The 19,804-nt window shown below is 38.2% G+C and overlaps 1 protein-coding gene and 1 pseudogene across 27 annotated transcripts in view; one reads left to right on the top strand and one right to left on the bottom strand.

Annotated features, from left to right (window-relative positions):
• Positions 1-19,804, bottom strand: part of Nrxn3 (neurexin 3) — a 1,572,781-nt gene that overhangs the window by 187,304 nt on the left and 1,365,673 nt on the right. The gene's annotated exons all lie outside the window — the stretch shown is intronic.
• LOC101982619 lies at positions 16,956-17,544 on the top strand (annotated as a pseudogene).

The following is a 19,804-nucleotide window of genomic DNA, read 5'->3' as shown; positions in this document are numbered from 1 at the left end:
CTTGGGCTAGATGAGCATTTCTAATTCAAAAGGTTGATTATGAATTACTCCCAATCACCCTTTAAAAAGACAGAGAGAGAGAGAAAAGAAAAGGATGAAATTTAAACATCCAAAGAACATCAGGGGGAGACAGAACAACTGACCTCAGAGACAGCATCAAAGACTCTGCACGTGAGAGTGCTGTGAACCCCAGACACAAGCATTAAAGGGAAGGCGTTTCCCCTCTGCCAGGGTGGGAGGAGTGAAGGTGACCCACATCTAGGATTTAAAAGCATATCTCGTGAGCCAACTTGTGTGTGTTGAGAAGTCTATTATGACATCATTAGAAACCACTTCACAGCTATGTGTTCTTTCTTTAAGCAATATTAATAATTTTATGCGTATGAGAGTTTTGTCTGTATGCATGTCTGTGTACCATGTGCCTGCCTGGTGCAGAAGATGGTGCCAGAGTCCCTGGAACTGCAGCTACCATCATGGTACTTGGAAATGAACCTGGGTCCTTTGCGAGAATAAATGCTCTTAACTGAGAACTATTTCACCACCCTGCATGCTATGTGGATTTGAAAAAAAAAATCAAGGATCAAGGCTTCTCATTTCAAATTATGAACTTAGCTTCCTATTTTCAATTTCCTTCAAATAGAGATATGTCCCTGGTAGAGCAGAACACCGCCCTTCCTTCCCATGACATCGTATGTGCCATGAGTCCCCAGAGGGCAAACCCCAGCATCAGATACACTCTTATCCAAGGAGCACAATAAAGCAAGCATTCTGCAATGGCAATTAAACAGCATAGTCTTTCTTCTTCCTCTTCTTTACGAGTACCTTACAATTTTATTCATTAATATGAAGATGTGAAAAATTTCATCCAAAAGGTCAAGAAACATTGCCAGAGGAATTAAACACCTGCTTTTGCCTGTTGCATGTGTATTTGTGGGTTCCGATGTGTGTGTGTGTGTGTGTGTGTGTGTGTGTGTGTGTGTGTGTGCATTTGAGGAAGACCTCATACATCCAAATGTTGCTTTCTCTAACCTCTTTTAAGTAAACACCTGGTGACTTAAGAGAATATAGGTTCACCATCTGTCAGAGGACAGAGCAGTAATAATTGAGCCCTTGAACAGTTCCAAAATAGTAGAATCCTGAGCTTTCATGGCTGTGGAAGTCCTCTCTGAAATGTGAATGCATCATAGTCCTGAACTCAGAACAAGTCAACAGACTTTAGGGTAACCCAAAATGATGAGGAGTGATCTAGAGTCAATGTAAGCTCTGCTGAAGGTAGTTGGTGTTTAGAGAATATATAAACAACCTTCAGAAAGCATGGATTTTCTTAGCTTTACCTAATTCAAAGCTGAATGGCATCCCCTCTTGCAACAGTAAAAGAGATATTTCTTTGCAGAGAATTAATTTCTCACAGCCCAGATAGAGATGAAAGCAGCTCCACAGGGATGCCCTCACAGAGACATCTTTGATTTCCCAGGTTTATCTATTCAATAGACAGTGAAATTATATATTTGTATAGGTTTATTTAAGCGCTGTAAATATGTATGTGTGAAACGCACAGCATGGGTATGTTGAGGGAAGGGGTAGAGACATACATGCATAGAAGCTAAAATAAGGGCATTCAGTCTCCTCCTCTATCACTCTTTGCCTTCTTGTGAGGTGGCATCTCATGTTAAATCTAAGCTATTATTTTGGGGGCATAGGTTGGACTGCACCTCACTTTAATGTGCTGGGATGCTAATCCTTGTCCTTGTATTTGAACAGTGAGTGCTTCTCATCATCCAGACCTCTCTCTTTTCCCTTAATGATGCTTTGTAATGGAACTGTTTTTGCTCTAGTCTTACTATGGGAATTGTAAGTGAAGAATATGAAATTTATGAAATTTATTTTCTAGGTCTCCTCCCGTATAGAGCCATACAATGCTCAGTAAATATTCATCTGAAAGTGCTGGAGTGGTGAAGGTTCCTTTGCCTTCACCTACAGCAACAGTTTAGTGGAGAAGCTCCTCAGGATGACGATCTCCAACCAGGTCTGTTTTGGGAGAGAACCTTTGAATATGAGATGTGCACTGTGCCTTTCAGGGGACTATGGGTGCTAAGTTATTTCTCATAGCCTGCTGAGAAGTCTTCAGCATCTTCATCACCAGTAGGCTTATTAAAGACTCGCTCCATGGACTTAGAAATGAGGGAATTAAAACCCATTATCAAGACCTTTAAACGACTCTGATTCTTCATTTGCACTAGATTCCAACTAGGGTCATAAAAAATTTGCCAGCAAGTGTGTAGTGACAAAACACTGCCTGGGACTCCTTGACAGACACTAGATGCATGAATTATTCATCCTTCCAGGATGTAATCTAGGGGTTGACTCAGTGGCAAAGATTTGGAGCAAGATGACTTTGATAAATTGTAATTGCTCACTAACTATACATCCTTGAGCAAATTGAAAGGTGAGGAAGATGAAAAATGAAAAAAAATCTGTTTGAATATAAACTTTTATTAAGCAAAATAAATCATCACAAAATGATGAACAGAAAACAAACATTTGGTGTGAATGTAGGTGTGTGTGTATGCATTATATCCATTGGAAATAAATATTTATCATTATTACAGAAGGTAAATATTTATTATTTCCCCTGTAGGACTGAAAATTCTCTCCTATTTTCAGGAGCTTGACCAAAGATAGAAAAGAGGGGAAAATGTTTTATTTTTTTAAAAAAACTATATACTTATGCTTTCCTCTTCAAGTTATATGTTAAATCCCTAAACCCTATGGTGGAACTTAGAGTAGGGGGTGTTAACAAGTAAGTAGGTAACATGAGTGGTAACTTGGACAAGAAATACTGGAGAGGTAATCTTCTTTACAGTATGCAGTAAAGACATGCCATCTCTGTGTATCAGACTACAGAACAAATGAACCCTAACCCTAACCCAAGGCATCTAGAGTTGAATACAGGTGTACCTACACTATGAAAGATAGAAGACCATGTCTATCACTAACAGGCACAATACATAATGATTCTGAATCTAAATTCTAGTGGGCACAGCCCTCATCATGTCCTACTGTTTAGTAGAGTCAAAGGGTGAATTGTGTTTCCCTATCATCAAATTTGTTCAACTCCTTTTTGATATAGAATGGTGAACAGTCCTTTTAAATTACAATAACTATAACAACAAAGAATGTCACAGGACTAAAAAAAAAACAAAGAAATGCACATTTTTAATGTTCTATGTTATTTTATATTTCCCGATTTCCCCCATAGAAGCTTTTGAGTTTATTTGCCACTTAATGAACTACAGCAATCTAAAGTTTTTGAATAAGGTTGATCTGACCTTGAAACTTTCCTGTCCTGTGTTCTTGACCGTATTTTATATAGAATCTCTAGGAATCAACATTTTCATCCCCAATGTTGGGTAAATATTGTCTACCAGAAAAAGCTGTTACAATGATAGAACAAGTACATGCAGGCACCTAGCACATGTTCAATGAGCTCACACTTTTCCCTTTGACGTATTGGGATAGATTAAGCACCCTGGATAATGAAGATCAAACTTGTATCTAATGAGAATGCCCCCAAGAAATGACCCAACTGCTGCTTCTGAGAGGTGACTTGATTCAAAATTGCAGAGTATCTTTCAAGGACTGAAGTGCCACAGCAAAGTCTGTTCTTTTAGGCAGTCTCATAGGAAGGATTACTTTTAAATACATTTCTTTCTGCAGTCTGATGGGTGGTAGCAGCCTTCATCTGTACTCAGAGATGCAGCAACAGAAAATGTACTCTCAGCCAATAACAATAAGAATAATAAATACCAGTGAAGATAATGATAATAAAACCTATTAATTGAAAGTTGCCTGACAGCCAACCATTTGGTGCAGAAGAGTTCTTATAAATTCTATGCAAACACACTTTTAGTTCTCTGTGTTCATATATCTGGATGGCTATAACCATCAAGAAAAATTTAATGCAGGTCATTGCTCTAGCACTACCATTTAATACTGAGTAGAAATGATATTGAAAAAAATATTTTAGTTATATAAGAGACTGTCAAATAAATAAAAAATGCTCATTGCAATATAAGAGCCTGAAAAACAAAATTGCTACTTTGCCACACAGAGGTTTAAGTGGGCCAATAAATCTTAGATAGTCTTCTTCTCTGTGAATTTCCAGCCTGCTAAGAGATGGACACAAGCTAAGGGCCAGAAAACTATATTGCTTATGGAGTCTGACAGAGAATGGTTCTGAGGTGAGACCTAGACCTGGCCACAAATCAGTCTCTCTCCCATTTCTCACTGCCTTTGCAAAGATGAAGCAGGCATGGGTACCTAAGCTCAGGGGATTAAAAAAAAACCTGGGAACAGAAAGAAAGGAAGAGAGAATTCTCATCAAATGCACATCAACTTCATCCAGTCCAGTTTCTTCAAACAGATAAAGATGGCAGAAAGGTACATGTGTGGCCCCGATCATTTCATTCAAGGGAATGGAGGCTATCTTATAGTAAGGAGATGATGCCTTTACTAATACAGCAGAAACTTTAATGAATCCTCTATAGGAAAGCCTAGCACAGACTGACTCTAGGGAGGACCTGAAGTGTCAAATGTCAGGCAGCTAAAGAGGATATGTTGCTTGAAGCCGGTGTATGTCTAACAACCTGGGAGTGCTCACTCTGGTCACTTCGGCTCTCTGTAAACTGTTGATGGCTACTATTCTTTACTGTTAAAAAAGGTTTAACATCATGCAGTTGATATCTTACCTGTCTGACATTGGAATGCAGAAACAGTTGCTAGAGAAGAAGAATGTTGAGTAAGACTTATGAGCAAACAACAATTTCAATTGCAAAAATTCTGCATGGCAGTAGAAGTTCATATTGCAGACTTCTGTCGCCATCCTTAGAGACCTGGAAGTCTTCTCTGGTGACACTTATGTGTGTGAACTAGTCCCAAAACTCCCTTGTACTGTCCAACTATGCTGTCAACTCCAAGTCCAAGTCCTGAGGGATGCATATAATCACCATATTTACTGTGATAGCTCAGTCCATAATCACACCCCTGCCTCTAATGAAACTAAAGTGCACGTATCATTTTGCAGATGTGATTTGTTTGGGCAGAGTAGCCTGTCAGCTGTCTCTGGCCAAACTGTACAACCTGCAATTTAGTTAACAAACTGAGACATCACAGAAACAGCGCTCTTATCCGGCTTCTTTGATTCACTTGGATGTACTACCTGTCTTACATACATCTTGAATCCCTAGCTGAGTGTCATTAGTAGTTGAATAGGCAGAATTGAATAGACAGGGGAAAAAAAAGGAAAAGTTTGTAAAGTTGTAATGTAGTGTCAGAACTACATGTACAAATTCTGCCAACATAGTTCCCTGAAACCAATAATTCTATTATTGTCAAGAGGGCAGATTTTATTCTTCACCCTAGAGCCCTACATCCCCACACTAATCTATAGTCCCTGCTATCCCTGTGAACTCTCTGAACCTTCTGCTCCATGCAGAATCAGTGATTAATCTAGCAATTTTCTCAACGAATATAAATTTAGCACCCATTTGTATGTATGATGCTAAACATTAATATCTAAGTGAACAGAGTCATTTTCAGTATTCACATAAATTGTGCTGATAACAGCTATCAAAAAAGTGCATTGCAGGTGGAGAGGTAGTTCAGCGGTTAAAAACACTTGCTGTTCTTGCAGAAGACCAGATTTCTGTTCTCATACCTACACACAGTGATTCAGAACCACCTGTAACTCCAGTCTCAAGGGATCCAATTTCTTCTACTGACATCTTTCAGGTACCCACATCCATGTGTGCATACAGAGATGAGAGACAGACAGAAAGACAGACACACATATACACACATAAAACACACACACAAACACACACACACACAGAGAGAGAGAGAGAGAGAGAGAGAGAGAGAGAGAGAGAGAGAAATGGAGAGGCACACACAGAGAATATATTTTAAGAGAAAAACACAATTGAGTATTGTGGCACATGTCTGCAATCCCTGTACTTAGGAATAAAATGGGAGGATCACTGCATTGATGTGGGATTCCCCTCTGTATGCTGTGACTTTGTTTTATTACCATTGGTTAGTAAAGAAGCTGTTTCAGCCCATGACTTAGGAGAGTAAAGTCAGGTGGGAAATCTGAACAGATATACAGAGAGAGTAGACAGAGCCAGGGAAACACCATGCTTCTACCAAAGGAGATGGTTGCGAGAACCTTGCCAGTAGGCCACAGTCTCATGGAAATGCACAGATTGATAGAAATGGGTTAATTTAAGGGGTAAGAGCTATCTGGGAATACACTAGAGTCATTTACCAAATATTGTTGCAATTGATATAGTTTCTGTATGATTATTAGGTTCAGGATGGCTGGAAAACAAACAAGCACCCTCTGTCTACAATTGGTGCCAGCATGAGGCAACTATATCCACATAAAACCTGAGAGAACTTGGGAAGGAATTCTAGACACAGAAGAACAGATTTAGGCATGGCTTCTTAGTAGTAGCATTTTCTCAGGTGGGCTCTGTTTGCTAGCGGTGATCAGAGGCATGGCTCCTTTAAAAGAAGTATTCCTGATTTGTGATAGTTGTTTTAACAGCTTGGCTCTTTCTGAAGGTCCTGTACTTAAATGGTGTTTGTGAGAAGCATGCTACTAATTGCTTAATGGCAACATGGACTTACTGTGTCCTGGTACCTGGAGTGGTGAGCATGGCTTGCAGAGAGGACAGTGAACAAACCTCTGCCATGTTGGATGAGGTGGAGCCAATTCATACTAACCTCACCGCTTAGCATTTTAAGGAAAAACCCTGGTCAAAAAATGATTACAGATATGCAATAAAGACAGATTCAGACTGAAATAAACCTCTGAACAGGTCCTAGTGTGTTTAAAATAAATGTACATAGGCTTGGGAGAGAGTGGGAAAAACATAAAGACAGTTATAAAGTGAAGTATTTAAAGAGACAATAAAGGTAATAAAAGAGATTAGAGAGTAATAGATTAAAGGAGTGAAAAAATAAGTCACATAAAGGAGTAATATACACAGAGAGTCTAGATTGTGTATATTATTGTGCTTTCTTTGAAATTTTTTTGACTGTGAACAGCTAATGACAGAGAGACATTTCATTGTATGGGCTGCTGTGCTAAACCAACATAGATATTTTAAAGGTATCTTTACTTAAAAATTTGAGTCTAAGGACATGATACTTTGAAAAAGTGGTTCTGTTTTTGTTTATACGGAGGATTAGAACCTGTGGATTTCTTTCAGGCTAATGTGGTTTGATGGAAAAAGCTCCCTCCCAAAAGGTTTCTTTGAAGCCTAAAAATACTTTGACCAACAAAAAAACCAGGAAGCAGTTTGGAAAGAACAACAACCAAATTCCCAAAATGACTGTTTATAAATGTGTATTTTCATTTAAAGGGAGTTGATTATAAGTGATTAATGTTCAGAGTCAATTTCTAAAAAAAATAAGGGGGATACGATATAAAGATGCATATTTTGCATTGATATGGGATCTGGTCTATTGATATAAATTTAGGGTTGATTTTGTTACATTGAATATATGTATTTCTGCTCTTGTTTAAAGTGTTTTGTTTAAAATGCATTGTATAATTAAGAAATACAGATTAATAGATAGTCATATATAATAGTCAAACTTGTAGTCATGTTAGTTAGGTTTTCTAGATATATAGAGATATATTTCAGATGGATAGATATCCTTCAAACCTTCCAAAGACTAACAAAATATGGCAATTAAAATGTTTTAAGAACTTAGAACTTTTCATTACAATGAGATAATTACTTCAGAAAGGTTGATGGGCATTGAAGAAACTTGTTGTGGAATTTCCCTTCAATGCAACAAGGCTAGCCATTTGGACAAGAAACTGTTGTTTCTTGGACTGCTTTGATGATATGCTGTATAAACTGAACATGCAGGACCCACAGGAAAGGGACCAGAAAACGTTGCCAGACTGAAAAAGTGGGGATGATTCTTCACAGTTTCTCTTCACAGAAGAAACTGCCAGACATTCTGCAGAACACAAAAGAAAGTGGCTGACAAATGGCCTATATAGATGAGACAATTTTTCAAACTTCCTGCTTCATGGTAAAGTCTGCCAAATACTATGGGCCTGTAAAGTGTATTTGAATGCCACAACATTACAGAAGAACTTTGGGTGACTGTCCAGGCAGTAAGCTGTCTCTGTCAATTCTAAAGTTTTGGAAGCTTCTTACAATGTACTCTTTACTTAGGTAATATTATAACCTTCTGGGGTCTTTGAAGAGTTGAAGACAGATAGTTATAGTTTTCCTTATTTGTGATGAAAGATAAATTAGAAATAAAACTTTTGACTCACAAAAATAGGATAGATGATAGAGTATTTCCTTAATATTCCAAATGTAATGGACTAAATATTGTGACTATTATTCTTGTTTAATAACTGATTTTGTTGTGTGCAATTTTACCTTGTTAAAGTTAAAACCTTCCTTTTTATTTAGACAGAAAAGAGGAGATAATGTAGGCTATCTCTCTGTATCCTGTGACTATGTCTTATTACCATTGGTTAATAAAGAAGCTGTTTTGGCCAATGGCTTAGCAGAGTAAAGCCAGTTGAAACATCTGAACAGAGATATATACATAGAGCAGGAAGAGTCAAGAAAATGCCATGTAGCTATTGAAGGATATGGTTGCCAGAACATTACCAGTAGGCCACAGTCTCATGGCAATACACAGATTTATAGAAATTGGCTAATTTAAGATGTAAGAGCTAGCTAGGAATACACTAGAGTCATCGAATAAACAGTGTTGTAATCAGTATAGTTTCTGTATGCTTATTAGGGTCAGGATGGCCAGGAGATGAACAAGCAGCCTGTGTCTACACTGCATATTCAAGGCCAGTTTGTTCTACATGGGGAGTTTTCAGGCCAGCCAGGGCTCCAAAGTGAGATGTGACTAAAACAAGAACAAAAATTCACAGAACAAGTCACCAAAATCATAACAAAAAGAAAGCAAAGCAAAAGTGAAAATTGGGCTGAATTCTGAGGGCCTATTTAAGAAAAGGCAAGAAACTTCCCTTTCTATAAAATGCCTCAGGAACAATATATATTTATGGTCCCCAAGAATTGTCATATAAGAACTAGCCTTAAGTCATAGTAACATGGAAGTGTTTGTAATGGAAATGGGGTTTAAAATCACTCCTGAACAGGGACAGAATAGGAATATAAAGTAATGTTCGGATTTATCTGCCACAATATTGATAAAACTGGAGAAATGGAGATGTGTAGAGGTGGACTTGAACCCATAAAAGCAACTGTAACCCTCTACTGTTTCATATATGAGTCAAGTAGCACTGGACAATTCTTGTGACCTCTCTGAGTATTACTTTCTTCATTGTAAATATGGTAATGGTTCTATCAATTTTGATAATGGACTTCATAGAGTAATTTTAAAGAGCAATGAGATAATACGTGGAGAAGTGAAGGTAAATTGCAATGCCCAGTGCACATAGGGGAAAATTATTAAGTGCCCTTCAATAATTGTGGACTTGATTTTAAGCATGCATGCCTCTCCACTCTCACTCTGATATTTTTTTAAAAGGCTGTTTTTAACTCTCTTTCAAACCTTCAGAAGAAGCAGGAAATGCTTCATGTCATACTTGTCTGTTTCTTTTATCAGAAAAAAATCAAAGCACTCTTTGGAAATTATCTCATTAATCTCTTAGAGGGAAGCAACTAAGGGGACACATATTTTGCACAACTACATATGAATCTTGGCTTGACAAATAGCTAAAACTGTGATGTACTTCCCCAAGTCACCTAGTGAATCAAAGAAAGTACAAAAACAAAAAACACCAATCTAATTATTTAATTCCTGCCATATGCATCCAAAAATCTCTTCTAGAATTTCAAGCCAGAGCTGAGTTTTCCAGCTTCTGAATGTACAATTGTTCATAGCTTTAAGACTCATACTTTTTAAAAATAAATAGACATGCTTCCCCAATCAGATCTCTGTAGGTAATTTTAAAAAGTCATATATAATATTTATGATATATAACCAATCTAGTTAAACATTTTTTTCCAATCCAACTATTCTTAACATGTTAGGTAAAAGTAAGGTCTATTTTCTTTTGATGTACATGGTGATAATTTGGTTTATGGCAATCTCAAAGATGATTGTCTCTCAAATATACAGAGACTGGAATTATTTTGAAAATACTTAGTCTAGTCTTTATGAAGTAGAATTATGTATTATGAATCTATTTTTACATAAATTAATGAGCATCAGTTGGACACACTAGTTATAAAGAATTGTGTGAGAGTCAAAGATGTAAAGATGGGATGTGGTATAGGTCCTCAGTGGATTTGAAACTGGGCAGATGAAATAAGATGGGAACAAAATAATCATTAAAACCGTAAAAGCTATCTAGAGATGAACACCATTTGATAGAACATACGTGGAAATGGTTATTTTGTTGGGGAGGATACAGACGACTTCATGTAAAACAATTGACATGGGCTGGCTTGCAAAGACCATCTCAGACTTCAACAAAGGAACTGAATCAAAATGAAAGAGAAAAAAATAGCATTCTAAAAAGTATCCTAGTTTCTGAAACGCAATTATTAAACAAACAAATGAATAAACAAAAAAACATGACTGGACTGTGGACAGTTTGGTTTAGACAAAATGAATACTCTGGAGAGAAATTAAATAGTAAATTAAAGCCAAGTGATGTTACATTTTGAGTGCCATATGAAGAGCATAAACTCTCTTCGCTTAGCACTGGAAAGCCTGAGTGAAATGACGAAAAACACAAACAAACTTAGTTATCTTTGAGCAGATGGGGGCAAGACAGGAGAGGAGAAATAAGACAGATAAACGAGAGATGAAGGACCTGAGGACGACAATTACAAAAGAGATAGAAAGACAGAAGTGGTCAAGGGTCCAGATAGACTCAACTCAGGAAAACACACAATCCCATTTTTCCTCAGCTAGAACAGAAAAAAGTGATTTCTGTAGTTTTTCAGGGATGTGAAGTAGGTACCGTGCATCACTGGATGCAAAGAAGATTTATTAGAGACTTTGTAGGAGACATTTGTAAGCTGAGCTGAAACTTACCAGGGCTTTCAAAGTCCCTTCCAAATCTGCGTCAGGGAATATACCATGTCTTTTAGTCAAAATGAAGAAAAATAAGCATTCACATGCATGGTAGGCAGGCAAATGAGCTCAGAAGCTGGATCACAACATGGCGTGCCATGTTAACTCACAGGGATTCTTTCTGTTGCCATAGTCTCTCTCAAAGAACACCTATCTCTGATAACAAAATGACTTACATCTAATAGTTTATACAAATTCTTACTTAATTGCCTGGACTTTATGAACATTTGTTGTTGTGATCTTTGGCAAGAAGTTGGCACAACAGCATGAAGAATGGTCACATTGAATTAAACCTTATCTCTTTGAGAATACGTTTGCCACACAGGAAGGATAAGGGGCTGGTGCAGAGAAAATGCAAAAGTTACAAGTAAGTGTCAGTAGCAGGCAGGTTTGTGAGATCTCTTTGAGGCCACAATGGAAAGAAAAGGGAATGTTTACAAAGAAGGATGAATCACAGATGGTTACCCAGCAGATGGGTAGCTCTTGCATGGATGGCCACAGGACTATGTCCTTAACAGTTTCCAAGGAATGTTGCATCAGTGTCTTGGTTGCAGAGAAACATTGTGGCTAATGTATGAGAGGGGAAACCATGGAGTATAAATGCCAGGGTGAGATTGGGAGGAAAAAAGATAAAATCCAGAGAAACTAAGCTGAGATGCATATAGATTAACCAAAATTAAAGAAAGGATTGCATTAATGAATAGTTAAGATGACTGAGCCAAAGGAAAAGGGGAAAGCAAGTGGAGGTGATTAATGACCCGTAACTCAATGGGTTCTACAATTGGGAAATGTAGGTGAACTCTGCATGGATCAATACAAGTGTGTTGCTATTAGAGTAAGGAATGACTTCTTGGTACTCTGCAGAGATTAAGCAAAGTATGGAGCATCTGGCTCTTGAACAGGTACCATGGTTTAATGAAGTCACCAATAAACTGGGTGTGGTGAATGACTGTAATCCCAACATTTGTAAGACTGTGTCAAAAAAAATCTCTATGAGTCTGAGGCTAGCATGAGCTACATACTAGACTCAGTTTCAAAAGCATGAATGAATGAATGAATGAATGAATGAATGAATAAATGAATGAGAGAAGGAATCAATGGAAGAACAATGTCATCAGTAGGCTTTCAGCATTTTCCCTATGTTATGCTAAATCATAACAGTACCTCTTTAGCTCATGGGATGGTAGCAGATGTGAAATAAACAAAGCTTCCAAAGTGTTTCCTCTGTTTGTAGTGTTTGGGGAAATATAGAGATACACCATGGAGAGAATAAGCTCTAGATAATCACTGAGTTTTCAGTTTGAACCTGAGAATAAACATGCATACCGAATATCTGAACCTAATCCTAGCCTGGAGACAATCCCAGTGCCTTGTAGCCCAATGCAAAACCACCATTTGGAACCCAAGGGAGATAAGCCAAACTTCAGTCAGCCTACAGCCTTCTAACTGAGGATAAGGATTTTCTGTGGCAAGTCCCTTGATTCAGGCTAGTTTATTATCTAGCTTTATCAGACTATGATTCACTAGTATGCTTGGTTTCAGTAAATACATCTCTAAAATACATTCTGTTAGACTGTCAGATTTGGAAGCTGTGACCTGAACGCAAGGAATTGGACCCATACCTTTGTCTCCATGTGTGGTAAAGAAGAAACCAACAAGTTACTTCCCTTCTTTGTCTTCGAATTTAAGCATTTGAAATTATAACATTCAGGTACTACAGTGTCTTCTGAAGAGCCACTGAAGACATAGAAGGAATCTTTTCTGATTTTTCAGTTTCCATTAGCCACCATTAGGACACTTTCCTTATTTGAAAGTCAACAATGTCTTCTGGAAACAGCCTGACTCTGGTAGCATTCTTTTTGCTTGAGGTTGTTTGTATCTTTACTTTTAATAAGTTAATGGCTGTAATTATGCTTGCTTTCTTTGTATCAAGATAATGTAGCTGTGTTCAGCCTATTCAAGAATGAAAAAGTAGAGTCAAACCTTTGAAAAGCTTCCTTGTGTTTGAAATGAACCTAGATGCAGTTTTAATACGTATGTATATATATTTCAAAATATAAGTATGTATATGTATATTTTATTTCCCAATAAGGCAAAAGACTACTTCATTTTGAATACACAATAATAAAAATATCTAAGTACCATGGGTACTATATTCAAGACTTTAAAAAAAGACTCCAGTGGCAATCAATATAGGCAAGGAAAGTCAAAATTTTAAGACCTGTGTTTTTAAAAGGAGCAGTAGAAAAGGTGATAAGTAACATGTGGCTCATGCCTTGGCAGCTCAAGAAGCATTGCTAGACAGTGGGGAAATTAATATGGACATTGAGAATGGGAAGAGTACATGCTTCTAGTTTCGAAAAGCATTCACTCATAATATGCATCTGTATCTCTTTGCTTGAACCCGAAAGAAGAAAAAAAAATTAGGTATCATCAAACTGCTGAACATAGTCACACAGAAACACCGTTACCCACCTAATGCCATGGAGAGTAGAGCCCATAACAATTCACAGCATGCTCCTCTGACATCATTAAAAGCAAATCTCCCTGCCCTCCTTGGGAAAATATCGCCATGCATTTCAAAAGAAAAAGAAAACACAATATGCGACTTCATACTACTATTTTAGACTTCCTGGCTTATGTAAATTCTCCCTGTATTGGATAAGCCATTGTTCTTTGCTCTCTTTTTGTTTGTGCTTTCTACAACACTAACAATTTACTGACACAAAACCTCAACAATATTCCTATATGACAGCTACGCTGCCCTGACTGCCCGATTACTGCGCAGATTGCAGCCGCTCCCAGGGAAGTCTCGGACGCACCTCATTCATTCACTTTTCCCTAAGAGAGGATTTATTATTTGAAATGAAAGCCAAGAGCTAACAGCCTCGATTCAAGGTCATACCCAAAAGAAACAACATCCGATTCCCTATCTGCAAATGTTCTTTCCTTAGCCACCCGTAAAAATTTTCATGACCTCAGCTACTTCAGGTTATCCAAACTCTTCGGCAGAGAGCCACTTTTCAATCTGATGCAAGTGATTCTGGCCTTGCATTGGTTTTCTGCGGCAGAAATCAGCCTATAGACCGTTCAGTCCCTTATGATTTTTGTCTTTGTATCTCATCTTCCTCCTTTCACTGAACTGGCTGTGACAGTCTTAAGGATAGTCTTTAAAAAAAATTAGTTGCTATTCATATTTTTAAAAGTCAGAAAAACCAAAGCCATGTTAGTATTTAATCACAATAACAACTGTTTCTGTTTCTATTCCAGCCAATCTTGCTAAAACCTGTGTTTATAAAAGATATGTAAATGATTCAAGTGCCTGCCTATTGTTGTCTCTTTGGGGTTGTCTACCAAGTCTGGGTGTCAGTGAAGTAGTTGGGGAGGAGGTAGCATTCACATAGGGGCAGTCACATATGCAGGATCCCTGTGACATAGAACCATATTGCAGAAAGATGAAAGGCCATGAAAGGGTGAGCTACCACCTCGCCTGTTCTTCCCCTGGCAGTGCAGTTCTAGCTACACAACTCTCGATTAATGCATAAGCAAAGAGATTTCACAGCTCTTCCTTGAGATCACTCTGACAGCTCTCCAGCTGTTTCCATGCTATTTTTTGCCATGATGTCATGGGTAAGCCACAGCTTCTTCTCTGTTACTCTGCCAACAGCGTTACTACCTGCTGTTCTGTGCTCAGAATCTGTTTCCCAACCAAACTCTACCATCTTGTCGCCTTCCCACTCACCTTGTGGAGCAGTGGATTTAAGAGTCATTGATATGTATTCCCTGGGGGAAACCTAGATGGAAATGGTATATGGGAATTTCTACATAAAAACACAGGTAGATATGCAGATACACATATGTACCAACAACCACAAATAGAAGCATGTAGGTATCCATGTATTTACAATACCTTATTTTCATCCAATACTTTATGACACTTGAAACAATTGCTATGAGGCAGGAAGAAAGCAACTATTGGGAGTTAGACACTAACTTTGATTATTTTTTTTCTTACCATTTTTCTAGTTTGTTATTTCACTGTCATTTTTCCCATTTGATAACTATGGTTTGTATAATTTGCTTGCTGTGGGGTTTTTTTGTTTGTTTGTCTTTATCCAATAAATTCAATAAACCAAGACAAGACCACATAATGACTAGGAAGAGAACCTGAACTTGAGTCTGATGTCTATGAATTTCAGTTCTTACTCCTCTTAAAGACTGTCTCATTAAGGCTTGCTTCACAAGGGAGGCCAGTAAGCATGATTGTCAGATCTCCAGACACTATTAGAAGCATCTGACCAGAGAAGGGGAGGCTTGTCTGTGCTGGCTCACAAATATGTTGAATGCAGGAGATTCCACTAAACACACAATGAAGAAACTGTACAACTAGTACAAGGGCACAGGTTTGTAGGAAAAAGAAGTTGATTTTCTGCACCTGGTCAGATTTTTTTTCATAGCAACAGAAAACCCAAATTTTGTTTCTGAAGCCAGAAAGTCCAAACTGACCAGGAATGCCTGGCACTTGTAGGTCTTACTTCATCTTTCTCTTCTGCCCTTGATGTTGCTCCTTTGCCATGCACTTCCTAAGAACCTCCACTGTGACTGCAGGATTCCTGTCTAAAGTTCCCCTGCTGCACTGCTCCTCAGTTGCCGCCAATGCTGTCACAAAGTTAAGACTACAGCACTTATCACATTCTGCCTTCTAACTGAGGATTCAATGTGATCAGCCACTTGAATTTCCTGCTGCCGCGACTTCTCTACCATGATGGACTGTCCTCTCAAACTGTGAGTCAAAACCAACTCATCTTCCAGGAACCAAACAAACAAACCACGAGGAGAAAAAAATGAGTCTTTATAATTCAGTGTGCCTCCACTGAATACAGTATGTTCAAGACACACGGATATGAGTCAAGAGTAACAATAATAATAAAAAAAACCCCTTCCTTGTTCTCTGTAAGAAAATGTTCTGCTGTCAAATATTACCCATTTGACCGTCTTATAAACTCTGAGAGAGAAGCTACTGTTAGTAGATGTTACTTGATTTGTCATTGTGTTGTCATAGAAACAACTGGAGACCCACTCATTCAAGAAGTCAGGAATGCCATAAAAAAACACTAAATAGGAAACCATAATGTATACACAGAAGATCTGGAACAGACCCGTGCAGGCGCTGTGCATCCTGCCTTGGTCTCTGTGAGTTCACATGACTTGTGAGCAAATGGATTTAGACTTGTTCTCTTGGTCTCCTCCCTCTCTCTCACTCTCACACTCCTTCAACTTCATCCTCCACAGGATTTCCTGTGACATCATGGGGGAGGAGTCAAATGAAGACATCCCTTTCAGGAATGAGTGCTCTAAGATCTCTCACACTATGTGTAATGCTTGGATGTTAGTCTCTATATCTGTTTCCATCTGCTACAGAAGAAAGTTTCTCTGAGGATGGCCAAACAAGGCACTAATCTCTGAGTAGAGCAGAAAGTAATTAGGAGTCATTTTATCACTACTTTGCTTTAAATGAGTAGTTTCTGGTTTTTCCCTAGATTGGTGGGCTATTCAGTCTCAGGCATTTGGTTGTCCAAGCTGTGTTGGGTATGGGTTCAACCCCACGGAGTGGGCCTTAAGTCTGGTATTGGTTGGTTACTTTCACAAGTTTTGTGCCACTACTGCCCTAGCACATCTTGTAGGTAGGAGACCACTGTAGAACAGAACGTTTGGGGCTTGCTTGGTGCTTGTTTCTCTTTTGGTAGCCTTAAAAGTATTTTTCTGAAGAAACAGGAGTACTGCTTGAACATGGGGAAGTAGAGAAAACAAGAAAATATGCAACTATGAAGCGAATGCTTAGTCTCAGAGATGAGAGACTTAAGGAAAATGATAGATTAAAGCCTAAAAAGAAAGGAAAAAAAAAAGATCCCAGTGCTCTGAAGGAAAGAGAAGTCCCCCAACATCCTTCCTGCTTATTCTTCCAGTACAATACACAGCTGGGTCACCGTACCACATCCTTGTTGCCACCAACTTCATCAACTTTTCCATTAAAGCCAAACTAGACTTAGTGCAGTCCATGATGGACTGTTTGAACGCCAAGTGTATCCCTTGTATAACTGATTGTGTGATGGCTGAAACTGAAAAATTGGGCCAGATGTATTGAGTGGCACTAAGAATCACCAAGGATCCACGATTTGACCGACTTCCATGTACACACAAATGAACCTCTGCTAATGACTGCTTGGTACAAGAGTCACTCAGCACAAGTGTTCCATTGTGGCTACAGTTTATCAGGACCTCAAAGGAAGAATCCGGAAGATCCCTAGAGTTCCTATCATATATATTTCTAACCATAGATACAACACTGAACGGATGCCAGATGCTTATGGAGCTCCTCGGTTCTAATTCTAACTTGACCAAATTCATCTGCTTTTCTTTACCAGCTTTCTCTGTTTTCAGTTCATTAAACACACCTTTTATTGTGTTTTTTTTAAAATAAAAAAGTACTTTTCTGTACTAAAGAGACTAGAAAGTAGAGGCAAAGACTTTATGCTGATACCATCTTGACTTCTCTATATTCAGTGAGTTGCGTGGGCATTGTATTCAGAACTAGGGTCTTTCTGTCAGTTTGTGGAGAGCAACTTATTGTCTAAGCAACAATCTGGCTAGACTGGGGATTCTCTGGGACTCTTTGCCCAACAACTCTATTGGATGAAACCAAATCCATTTGGTGATAGGAGATGGCTGGTAGGAACTGTCTCCACCACTATTTGATAATTTCATTTAAATCTTCTTCATATATGTAAATATTTTAGGAAGCTTCTATTGTATTAGGTTTCAAGACTATTCAATTGTTTCTTAATTTTAGCTCTCTGTATTCCTCTTCCTCATCTGCTTCTCCCCTCCCTCTTCCCACTTAAGCATCTTGCTCCAACCGTTCCCTGTTCATCCATAACAATTTTATTTCTTTTTCCTAATGAGGTCTCTCTATACCCTCTACTTCCTTACTTTATACCTACTCTTCCGTGGTTCTACATATTGTTAGCCAGTAGTCTTATTCATGGCCTCCACCTTGCAATAATCATCTCCATCATGTATTATGTATGTTTTATTCTTCTCATAATCAAAATGAAGAAAAGAATATGTCTTCAAAATTTCTTTACACCTTGGTTATTTATTCCCCCTTTGGCACAAGAGTCTAAAACCCTAGGATATTTTTACAACTGGTTGAGTGACACCCTTTTCTCCCTCTATGGTGACAATCAAGGGTCAGTAAGGAAACAGTGATCCCCAGAATCTTCCACATAGAAATACCTGAACAGAGATAATGTTTCTCTGTGGAAATGCTTTAATTTCCAGATCAAATGGAGCATCTTTAACACTTCTCCCTGGAGATATAATGGAATATAATCATAGAGAAGGCATTTGCTTCTCTGCTATTTTGCTCTAGGTTAGGGGTTCTGGATTCATTTCAAAAGATGCAAACCTACACACTCTGTATCACACACACACACACACACACACACACACACACACTCACGCCTGTCAGTGTTTTGAGGAACTGACTATGACAGTTTGAATATAATGTAACAGGAAGAAAATTTAAGTCCTGTGAGTTAGAGGGATTAAACACCCTCGTTTTCCCTGGGTGTTCTGCATATTGGTGACAATGTCTTTGGTGCCTGGAATACTCATCACAGAGACCTTCTAAAGAGGTACAGTTATAAGTTGATATGTAGATAGAATTATATCCCCCAGAAAGATATGATGAAGCTCTAAACTATCTCCCAGAATGATATAATGAAGCTCTAATCTCTGATTCTGAAATGTGATCCTATTTGAAAACAGAGTCTTTAACAACATAATTAAATGAACATATGATTATTAGCATATATATTTACATAACATGATCAGTGTTCTTATAAGGAGAACATGGTGTGTAAAGAAAAATAGTGGACGAATGCAACATGCTGATGACAGAATAAGCATTAGAGTGCAAGGCAAAGACACCCAACTGAGATTTTCATCGCCATTTCCTGACTTCACAAGTATTTAAACCCCTTGCTTTCTATATCTGTGACATCAACAAGAATTGCACTCTGACAGCCCCACCATCAATGCTTGATTGAGAAGCACAGAGCAGTCTTCTGATGTGCCTGGTTATTTGCTTGTCTTCTTGCTTGGCTCATTGTTTCCTTTTTTGTGTCTAACAGGAAGCAGTGCTCTTGAATATGGTTTTAAAATATGGAGAAACAATAAAAGAAAGAGAAAGAATGGGGCTATTGAAGTCAAAGCTTTCCGGAGAGACCCAGAGGCAATGCAGTGTATTGGAAGAATAACCATGGACATATTCCTTTGCCACTTGAACTGCCTAGCACTTATTTATACAATGAGCACAAATATCAATTTTAAATTGATAGACATTTTGAACCTTTAGCTCTGTAAAAACTGATCTGCTTTTCGGCATAATTTCTTCTCAAACAACAAAATACTAACTCCACTAAATTATTGCCTTCATTAAAGATGCAATGAACTTTGTTTGATGACATTTTTCCATGATATATATATCTCAAGGTCCAAATCAGGAGCAGAAGGAGGGGGAGCACGAGCAAGGAACTCAGGACTGCGAGGGGTACACCCACACACTGAGACAATGGGGATGTTC

Source organism: Microtus ochrogaster, chromosome 1 (genome assembly GCF_000317375.1).
Source record: "Microtus ochrogaster isolate Prairie Vole_2 chromosome 1, MicOch1.0, whole genome shotgun sequence".
NCBI lineage: Eukaryota > Metazoa > Chordata > Mammalia > Rodentia > Cricetidae > Microtus > Microtus ochrogaster.
Note: the sequence above shows the minus strand (reverse complement) of the source record. Positions and strands in the feature narration are given on the sequence as shown.